General features: G+C 42.1%; 1 protein-coding gene across 9 annotated transcripts in view; it reads right to left on the bottom strand.

Annotated features, from left to right (window-relative positions):
• SORCS3 (sortilin related VPS10 domain containing receptor 3) overlaps positions 1 to 10,524 on the bottom strand; it is a 590,282-nt gene that overhangs the window by 119,506 nt on the left and 460,252 nt on the right. The gene's annotated exons all lie outside the window — the stretch shown is intronic.

The raw sequence follows: 10,524 nt of genomic DNA, 5'->3' as shown, positions 1-10,524 counted from the left end.
ACCTTGCTGGCCCCACGCAATGTGAATAACCAGCCTAAGCAAGAGGAGTGGCCACCTCTCCAGGTACATGTTAGTGACTTCCCACACAGCCTCTGCAGTGCTTCTTCCTCCTTAAAGAAACAAAAGTGAACCACACAGTTGTTAGGATGCACAATTAACTTTTCCAATTTCTTTGCTCATTAATTCTATTCAGATTATTTGAAATAAATCTTGACATTGTTAGGCCTTTCTCTTCCTCTCCACCTACATACTTCCTTCAAAGATCACATTTCTCTTTCAAGAACAAAGAAGCAGGATGCTGACTGCTGGACCACAAGAGTTGATAAAGAGCCATAAGTCTCATCAGGAAGTTGCTCTAAGCATCGGGAGGGCCCTGAGGGCTCCTGCACAGCAGGTTATGTTGACTTTGCCACCCTAAGCTCATTTTCCAAAAATGTTTTGCTAAGGCAACACAATACGTGTCTGAATCAAAACTGTGAGATGGCACTTGGAATAACACAGCATCTTACCAGCAAGTTGTCTCCTCTGCTAGACCATTTGATGTTGAATTTAGTGTTTGTCAAACTGGTGTTTGCTCATTTTATGTCCTGGAGGCTGTGTGATATTAATGTAATATGCAGTTTTATCTGCCTGTTTCTAGAAAGAGTGGGTCTATTACCTACTACACATACACTGTGCTGAGGTTGAACTCCTTTGAAACAGATTTGCACATAAAATCTTTTATTGGGCCCCTAACATAATAAAATCTTTTACTAGGACCCTAACATAACAGCCCCAAAATAACCTCACTGAGAACGGATTTCGAGTAAGATAGTTGGCATTGAAGCCAATATTGTTCTCTCAGTTTGGTGTGTGTGTGTGTGTGTGTGTGTGTGTGTGTGTGTGTGTGTGTGGTGTAGGGGAGGTGTTGGAGGGGAGATGTATACTGAGGTTGCCAGCACACTTGTCAGCCAAAACATATTGATAAACAATTGCCACCTTCCCCAACCCTACTAAGAAACTCCCTGGAACCTTCACTGCCCATTTGGAATGATAGTAAGGGAGAGAAAAGGTGGTGAGTTAGAAAAGCATGGGATAAAGACCTTGTGTCTACACCACACACAGCACTAGAAGAGGAATCAGCATGCCTGACTCTGAGCCTGTTTGTCAAATACAGTAAAGGATCTGGACTTGATAAGTTTCCAATTACATATTTTCAAAGAGGACTCTTCCTCTTATTTTTTAGCATTTTACTACTTTGGTTGGGATCCTAGACCTGTGTTTAAATTCTGCTTCTGCCACTTGCTGGTTTGGTAACTTTGGACAGGTAATTAATTTAACCTTCCCAATTTTTCCTTCTAGAAAATGGAGACATCAGTACAACCTATTAACATGTTATTTTGAGGAGTAAACACAGAACACCATGTAAAGAGCTTTAGCCCCAAAGCTGGCACACAGTAAATGCTCATTGTATATGACTTGTCCCTGCTGAGCTAGAGGTACAGAGACCTGCACCAGTATAACATCGTGGGGGCCTAATGGGGATTGACTATGACCATAGTGGCAGTTTATATATACAAACTGGAGGCTTCAGGAAGTGCTGGGCTAGCCACATTGTGCACCTGGTCAGGGATAGAGGACTGAAATTCTTCTTGTTGCCCTCAGGCAGGATGACTTTATGGAGAAGACACCTATGGAGACCACAAAGCCAACATGGTCTGTGCCAGAGATTGAACCATTAAAGGTTGCAAGCTTTATCTTTGTGTTCTGGCTTTCATGACTTAGAGGGAGGACAAGAAGTTCTTGGAATTCCCATAAGACCCTTCAGGATGAAAGTCCTTTGCTTTCCCTCTTTTTCTTTTTCTTTTTTTTTTTTTTTTTTTTTTTTTTTTTTTTTTTTTTTTTTTTTGCAGGGGGTGGGGATATAAAAAGGCAAAGATAAGTGTAGAAATAAAAAAGAACAGATATGGACTTGAATTGTTGTCTTGGAGCACAAAAGTTGGGAGTATCAAGATGCTCAAGATCAATATAATAACAGCTAAAAGCTAAAACCTAGTCCATCTACTTTGTCCCAGAGCTTCATTAAAAAAGAAAAAAATCACTACTCATGGAACCTCTAAAGAAACATGTTAAAACTCATTACCAAAACATCTGCTCCTTCATCTCTAGGGAATGGTCCTGTTCCTTGTGGACTGTGAGTTTAATATGATTTTGTAAAAGATGGGACTGAGGAGGCTAGAGCAGATATTACAAGGAGACTTGCTTCTATCATCTTCCTACCCTTATGTAAGTTTTCTCTTCAACTTGAGACCTCACGTCACCTGTTTCCTTTGCACAGGTAGATGCTATGAGGCCAATTCATTGGCTGAAATCTTCCCAGGCCAACACCAGCCTCTGTCTTTTTTTCTACTATTCCAGAATTTTAGAAAATAAAAACAAAATAGTGGGAAAGGAGAAGAAGGGTGTAAGGTGCTGGTGTATAGAACATCTGTCTTTCTAATTTCAGCTTAGCCAGGTATCAGACAGGGAATTTTGGCATGGTAACTAATCTCTTGGAGTTTCAGGGTTATTGTTCCATAAAAAGGGAGAAAATAATTACCCTTCTCTTAGGGAGAAGAAAATGAGATAACAAAATGCTATCATGTAACTGTAAAGTGTTCTACAGCTATAACGATGAGAATATTATAAGTGACCTGTGGTATGTACCTAAAAACCCAAAGATCTTAGAAGTATTTGCACTGGGAAATTGCTATAGACTGAATGTTTGTTTTCCCCCAAAATTCCTATGTTGAAACCTAATCCTAGATGTGTTGGTCTTTGGAGGTGGGCTCTTTGGGAGGTGATTAGGTCATTAGGGTGGAACCCTCATGAATGGGATTAGTGCCTTTATAAGAGACCCCAGCAAGCTCCATTTGCCCTTTCTACTATGTGTCTATGAACTAGGAAGTGGGTTCTCTTTAGCCACCAAATCTGCTGGTTGCTTGAGTTTGGACTTCCCAGCATCCAGACCTGTGGGAAATACTCTGTTATCTGTACATAAGATTCTATTATATGCTATATCTGCTGCAGCGGTCCGAACAGACTAAGACCGAAATCAAGCTGATGATCCAAATACCCAATCTATTGATTGTGTGGGGGCACTGAAATTTCCCAATTAGGCTATAGCTATCCACAGACCAATGGGGAATAAGGAATGTGAGAAGAGAAGCAAGAAATGGATGGGCAGAGATATAGAACAGAAGTGTATTCAGCCACACAAGATGAATGGCAGGCATATAGAGCCACGTAAAGAATGATTAATTTTATTGATATGCTCAAGATATTTTACATAACATAAAAGGGCATAAAAAACAAAGTCATTAATTTTCTAGCTAAGCAGGGATGCTTCTTTGGGACGTGGGATTTCCAGACGGTCTTGGAAATATGTGTGGGCTGCTAGATATGACGGCAAAACTTCGCCAACATGGGATTTGCGTGCCTCATGAGTGAGGTTTGGGACAGCAGTGGACAGATTTAAGCCATCTGTCAAGATTTTTCTCAAGAAACACTGCCACCTCCCCAAGAGAGCCATGAATATTTGTGAAATGCCACCTGCTACTTGGAGCCTCACCATTGCACTCCGCATGTCGTGCTGCTCTCGTCCTCCAGCAGAAGCACCACCACTGGAGAGTCAAGCTCTGTGCTCACACTTTGGATGCACTGCGTGCTCTCATGCACAATGACCACACAGAGAAGATACTATACAGCCTCTCTCAGTACTTAGCATCCATGTCATAACAATTAATATTTGTAGGGTATGCTCTTCTATGCATTAGTTTTATTATTTGACTGAACCTCATTTGGTCAGAGCACAACCCTTTGAGGAAGGTCTCAGTATATTCCCATTTTAGAATTAAGGGGTCTTACTTTAGGTCACCTCGTTACTAAATGGTGAGTCTCAAAGCCAACCACAGAACTTCTGACTTGAAACCCCAGGCCTTTTTCACATTGCCAGGCTGCTTCAGACTGTGTGTGCTGAGTCAAGATCAGAAAAACACAAAGTGGAGATAATTGCATGGGTTTTCACCAGTGGGTCGTGATTTTACATTAAATAATCCTTTGAGTGTTTGGCAACACCACAACATGGAAAACCAGAGGCGATAAGAGAGTGTGCTTCCCTGTGGGAAATAGAGAAGCAGATTACAAGATGTTCTTCCCCACCTACTGCTGACTCCACATACTAATTAAAGGTCTGGCCAAACTCACATTATTCCTTGAACATTGCTCATGTTTACACATCTCATTATGGATACTGGCTCCAATTCTACCATATGTTACATTTATCAAAACATATTCAGCACTTTTGTGCCCAGGCTGTATCAGGTACCATGGGAGTCATAGGACTGTGACCTCATGGACTTCACCATTTCTCTGTAAAAACAAGCCTAGCATAGAAGATGTACAAATGGCTATAGAACACCATAATGCTATGGTACCCTGAGCAGGGTGAAGGCTATGCGCCACAGAAGAGAGAAATACCAGCTCAGAACCACAGTAATTTACTCCACGTGTTTTCATGCTCTGTACAGAAGTACTAAAAAATCAGTGCACATACAACATGCACACACACATACATAGAGTATATACATATATATGCACATAAAGTATATACATATATAGAGAGTATATATATATGTACATCAGTGTGTAGTGAATACAAATGTAATATATATATAAAATATATGTATATATACACACACACTGTGCAGCTCCACTTTACTCGTAAGTAAAGTGACATGCACAGGAACATACAGCTCCAAAGTGGCAGAGCCTGAATTTGAACTTGGCTCACACATATTACACATACACACACACACACACACACACACACGGAGGATTTGAACTTGGCATATATACATACACACACACACATACACACACACACACATATACATATGTTTTCTGTTTGTTGAATGGGATGATCGATCTGAGGATGGAACACTAGAGAAACCAGGATGTAGCTGAAGTGTTCTATTTAATCAAGGGAGGGATGGAAAGAAAAGGTGGGGATAAGGTGGGGATGGATCTTGAAAGAAGAAAAAGATCACAGCAAATCTGAAGGGGTTGCAGGAGGTGAAATCTAAGAAGGCGGGTCACTGGTGGTCGGTTCCAGAAGAGGTGCTTTGGAGGAATGCCAAGAAACAGTGGGTGTGTGTAGGTTTTATTAAGTGTTTTTTCTGTGCAGTATCTGACACAAACACTCTGCTTCATTTTTGCTTGACATTTCCAATAAAAAGTCTACACCACACTGCTCAATAATCTTTTTAAGATTTTATTTATTTATTTGTTTCTCTTTGCAGAGGTGGTTCATATCAAGAACATAGTTCTGCTTCAAGAAAATACTCAAGACTTATAGCTGGGTTACCAGCAATTCATTTTTCTGAAACTTTTCAGCCCTTTGTTTAGTTCTTTGTTGGGAAAATTAACAAAGAGCCTTGCATCAGGAGCCTAGACATGGATTCCAAACCTCCCTCACCCCTACTGGCTATTATGGATCTTTGGGAAAAGCACTGAGCTGCTTCTGGACCTCAGTTTCATCCTCAAACAGGTAAGGCACACTCACAACATATAGGCCCAACATGTGCCAGACACAAAGCAGGGACTCAAAACTGTCACACCTCTGTGTTCTTCATTCCTTCACATCCTAGGTCCTGGTGTCCTCGGCATAAGGATCTTCTTCAACTCTTATATCCTAAGATTCTATGCTGCCAGTTTATTTTGTGCTCATTAAATGACCCCACAAACACGTTGTGGGCTGCTACTTTGTGTTAAAGGTTTCTGCTCTTACTTAACTGCCCCTTACATTGTTCTTGACCCAATTGCCTCAAAATGTAAGAACATTTAGGTTGTGACTCTCATTTAAAAAGCAGAACAAGTGTACTGGTATCAGACAGCCTGGGTCAAAATCTATGCTCCACTCCTTACTAGCTGTGTGGTCTTAGGAAAATGACTTCACCTCTCTGTGCCTCCCGAGAGAAATGGAGGTAAGAGTAGGATTTACCTCATAGGATGTCATAATGCCCAAATGCATTAATACTATGCCTAGCTCACACTAGCCACTCAATAAGTGTTAGCTCTTACTATTATATGAAGTTGACTCCCCAAGAACTACAGATTATGCAGTAAGAAAATTAGCCAGGAGGTAAAAATCACGGAAGAATGTTAAAGGACAAATCTTAAGTAAGGAAATGCTGAGAATCACAGTATTTCTTATACAGAAGGGCTCCGTATAAGGTTCAATCAACTCCACAAGGACTCATACCAGACGTTTCAGAGGAAGGAAGCCACCACTTCCACGCCTTCCCTCCCATGCACACACAGAATACCTAAGAAGCAATTACACAGCAGAACGAAATAATAAACACAATCGTATTAACAGCACTTTGATTATTTCTCCATCCTGCAATCTGGAAGCAATCGCCACCTGGGGCAGGCAGTAAAACCGCAGGCGTTTATTCCAGAGAATCGGACAGAAGGCCTGGGGTACGGCAAGCAGATTCTCCACTCTAATTGGGTTCGGTAGGGTGGTGGAATCACCACTGCGCATTTCAACAAGGTGTGCCTCCCTTCCCAAAACATTTTTCAGAGGAGGAGGTGGAAGCGATTCTGCCTGGCCTCTAGAGGTTGCAAGGCTCCAGGGAGAGGGGAAGTGGCTAAGTTCATGGTCCCATCACACACACGCTGGATTAGAGAAAAACAAGGAAGGAGAGAATGGAGATTAAAGACAGACCATTTGAAAGCCCAAGAGCCCGGAGAGGGAAAAGCCAATCAATTTCTTTTTTTTTTTTTTTTTCTTTTTTCTATTTCACAACAGATGTTTCACTTGCAGTTCCAAATCTAATAGCAGTTGGTGTAGTAAAGATGAAATAGTTGGAGGAAGAAAAAGAGAGAGCTAAAAAGGAAAGGAGGGAGGGAGTCAGGCTGGCAGAGGAGAAGTGAATCTCCAGTGCCTCCCTGTCCTTGCAGGCTTCCGGTCTCTGGCTTCTGCCCACTGGGGACAGGCAGCGTGTGTCCCTGTCCCCCCTGCCCTATGGTTCTCCTGGGCTCCTGCAAACGCAGCCCCCTGCCTGCAGGCATCTCTCACCAGGAAAGCAGGGGTAATCAGGCCCATCCTTCAAACATCTTCATTCTATTACGTTCATAATCGGCTTCTAATGTTCTGCTCGATAGATGTGGGGCCGACCAGACCAAGCGCTTGAACAGCTGCTCAGGCCATGGAGCTATTCTCTGTGCCATTGATCACAAAGACAAAAATCAATCCTGGCTAAGGAGAAAGAAGTTAAAAATAAATTGCTGGGATTGATTTCTGTTCAGACCTTCTGACTCCCAGTTTAGAAAGGGGGAGGGAAGAGTGCATGTGGATGCACCTGTCATGAAATCACTTCATATGTCCCAATCTCAAAAGCAAAATCTGGAGATATTTTACACACACAGACACACACACACACAGACACACACACACACACACACACACACACACACACACAGGCATGTCTGCACATAGTTTTCTTCTAATTTATGCTCTTATTTTATTTTTGCCTCCCAATAACTGTCAGAGATGAGAATCCATGTAAATCATAAACTCCCAGGAGAAGAGGGCTGGGTTTGTCTCATTCGCTACAAAATCTCCAAAGTGGGGTCCCATGCTTTGTGGACTATAGTAACTCCAGAGATATTTATTGAGGGACTGAGAGAATAGATGAATTAATGAAGTGTCTTCTTTTCTATGATTGGCTCTTGCAATTATGTTTATGTCATCAATTATCAATTGTTGATAATTATCAATTGATAATTATCAATTATTATGTTTATGTCATCAATTTATCACAGCATGTAATTATTTTTCTTCTTCACTGTTTTGCATAGGTATTATCTCTCTCACTAGACTACAAACCCCCTTATGGCAGGAACTTTTACTTGTTTGCTTTTTAATTTTTGACCTATTGTACCGCCTCTACCTTGTGCCCTCAGTAGATGTATGTGAAAGGAAAGGAGGAAAGGATAGTTCAGCAACTCTGTTAAGGGATGGGCTGCAACCTAAATATTTTTTGTTTTCATTCCAACACTGAAGAAATAACTTGGGAAATACTCCTGAATAACAGTCACCAGCCCATGTTTAACTAAATGGAGCATCCTGTAGAGTGAGCAGACTTCTGGAACTGCACCATTAGAAGGGAACTCTGGAATCATATACTCCATTGCCTTCCCAACTGGATTCTATGGAGTTTGGGAATCCTACAGTGATGCCTTGGGAGTGTCCAAAATGGATGAAGAAGAGGCTGAGTGGGTACGGGAGCTCCTATAGCCCCTGACCCTCTTTAAACTAGATCATTCCCTTGTATCTGTTTTGCATCTTGGAATTCCTTGGAAAGGTTGTATGAAAAGCAGTCCCCACTGTTAAGAACCACAACAACAAAAGGTTAAGAGCTCTTCTTGGATGCAATTCTTTCTTTTTGTGACAAGGAAACTGAGCTCTAGGGAGGAAAGGTGGTGATCCAATGTCACCGAGTGAGTTAATGGTGAGAACAGACTTACATCTAGCAATGCTGTACTGCCCACCCCCACATCCCCCACCAACCTGCACCCCCATCTGGTGGCAAACTGTCTCCTGCCATGGAAGGGTCTCTTCCTTAGAGCATTTGCTGCTCTGACAATTAGGCTCCTCAAGTCAATTCTCTGCTTGGAGACCTAGCCTGAGCCTTGCCTTCTCCAGGAAAGTATCTCTGATCATATCATGCCTCATGGATCTCCCTCACTCTGAGAAATTGCCTAGCACTTTCTCAAGAGCTTTTGAACATTGCTCAGAGAGAGTGTCAGGCTATGTAGTCCCACTACCGCACCTAGTCTGAAACAGAACGAGGACAACATTGTCAGTCTTGTTTACCAATATATTCCCTTCGTTGAGAATAACAGGAACATATCAAGTGCTCAACAAATGGTTGTTGAATGAATGAATGAATGAATGATCAACACTTCTGTCTCAGACAGAACCTCTCACAGCCCTGGGTACATAGTAGGTGCTCAATCAAATTAAGCTATGATCAGCCAATGGCTCCGCCACTTTTAAACTCCAAAAAGACCTTGTTCTGACTGACCATGAGGGCTTTCGGAATCAGATCCTTAAAAGTTGCTTGCAGAAATCCAAAGCATTTGTTTACCCCATTAGCTAGCTATGGAGTTAAAGGCAGAGCTATTAAAAATTGTAAAAACCGAAACTCTGAAATAAATAGATATGTATCCTCGTTATAATGGTAATGGGGAGAGGACTGAGTTTAATAGTCTGCTTCTCAGTCCACAGCCCAACTGTCTTCATTATCGGCACTGTTGTTTTTACAATACAATTATCTTTAATAGGAGAAGGCCCCAGAAAAGAGATCCTCCTGGGAGCTGTGCTTTAGAAGAGGGGGTATTGGGAAATTGCTGGGACTTAGAAAGGGAAGGACAATGGGGAGACCCAGCTGGGTCATGACTCAGTAGCTCCTCTGTACCCCAGAATGGAACTCAAGAGAAGCTGTGCCCAGAAACACACAATGGAAACTGGATAATTCATGGCAAGAGGTACATGGTAAGTGGGGAAGGCTGGAGAAAGCTGGAGCTGGGGATGGTAACTATGATTAACCATGCTGCCACTCCCCCTCCTCTGCACCCTAGTGATGAGTGTTTGAATAATCCTCTAAGTGCATGTGAGGGACGACTCTCAGAGGTTCAGGCATGATTACATTGTACTGAATCCCATTAAGCCCTTCTTTGGTTAATGGTGCAGAAAGTTTCTGATCTGAAACAAAATTGAAACAGATCCTGACAAACAGTCCACTGAACAAGGAGGGAGTAAGGCTTTCCTGCCCCTCGTGTCCACCAAGAATGGGACAACAGCTGCCTCTTTTTTACCTGTACAGTCATCCGGAAAAGTTTCTGGGAACACCAGCTACTCGGTGCTAATGCAAACATCTTCCAATTGGGAAAATGAAATGAGAAACAGATCGCTGTCCTCTTTTGTTATCCCTTATGAAGCCAGACAGCTCTGATGTCATATCCTGACCCTGCCATCTACTGAGCTATAGGACAAAGGGGGATTCTCTAACCCTCTCTGAAATTCAGTTTCCACCCTTAAAAACTAAAGAGAATAATATCCATCACACCAAGATCCTGGGAAGATTAAAGTAGAATTAAAGAAAAGAAAATGCACACATAGCAGACATGCATTTGGCATGAAATAAACATGAGACACAACAAATAAACTGTGACAACAGTTTCACTTTGCTGACTGGTGGGTAATAACTGGTGGTGTGGCGAGGTGGAAACCGCATTCTGAAGCATCACTGCTTTGGAAACGGGAAATTACAGATTTTCCAGTAGTGGAGGAGACTGAGAGATGTGTGGCCGATCTCATTCTTTTGGGCTGAATTACAGAAACACTTGTGGTCCCCTGGACAACATATCCACTTTCCAGGCCAGCATTCACAGGCTGCACCTAATCATATGAGGCTCCCGGATAATTAAACACCA

Source organism: Panthera leo, chromosome D2, assembly GCF_018350215.1.
Source record: "Panthera leo isolate Ple1 chromosome D2, P.leo_Ple1_pat1.1, whole genome shotgun sequence".
NCBI classification, from domain to species: domain Eukaryota; kingdom Metazoa; phylum Chordata; class Mammalia; order Carnivora; family Felidae; genus Panthera; species Panthera leo.
The sequence above is the reverse complement of the archived record's forward strand: the minus strand, read 5'-3'. Positions and strand labels throughout refer to the sequence as shown.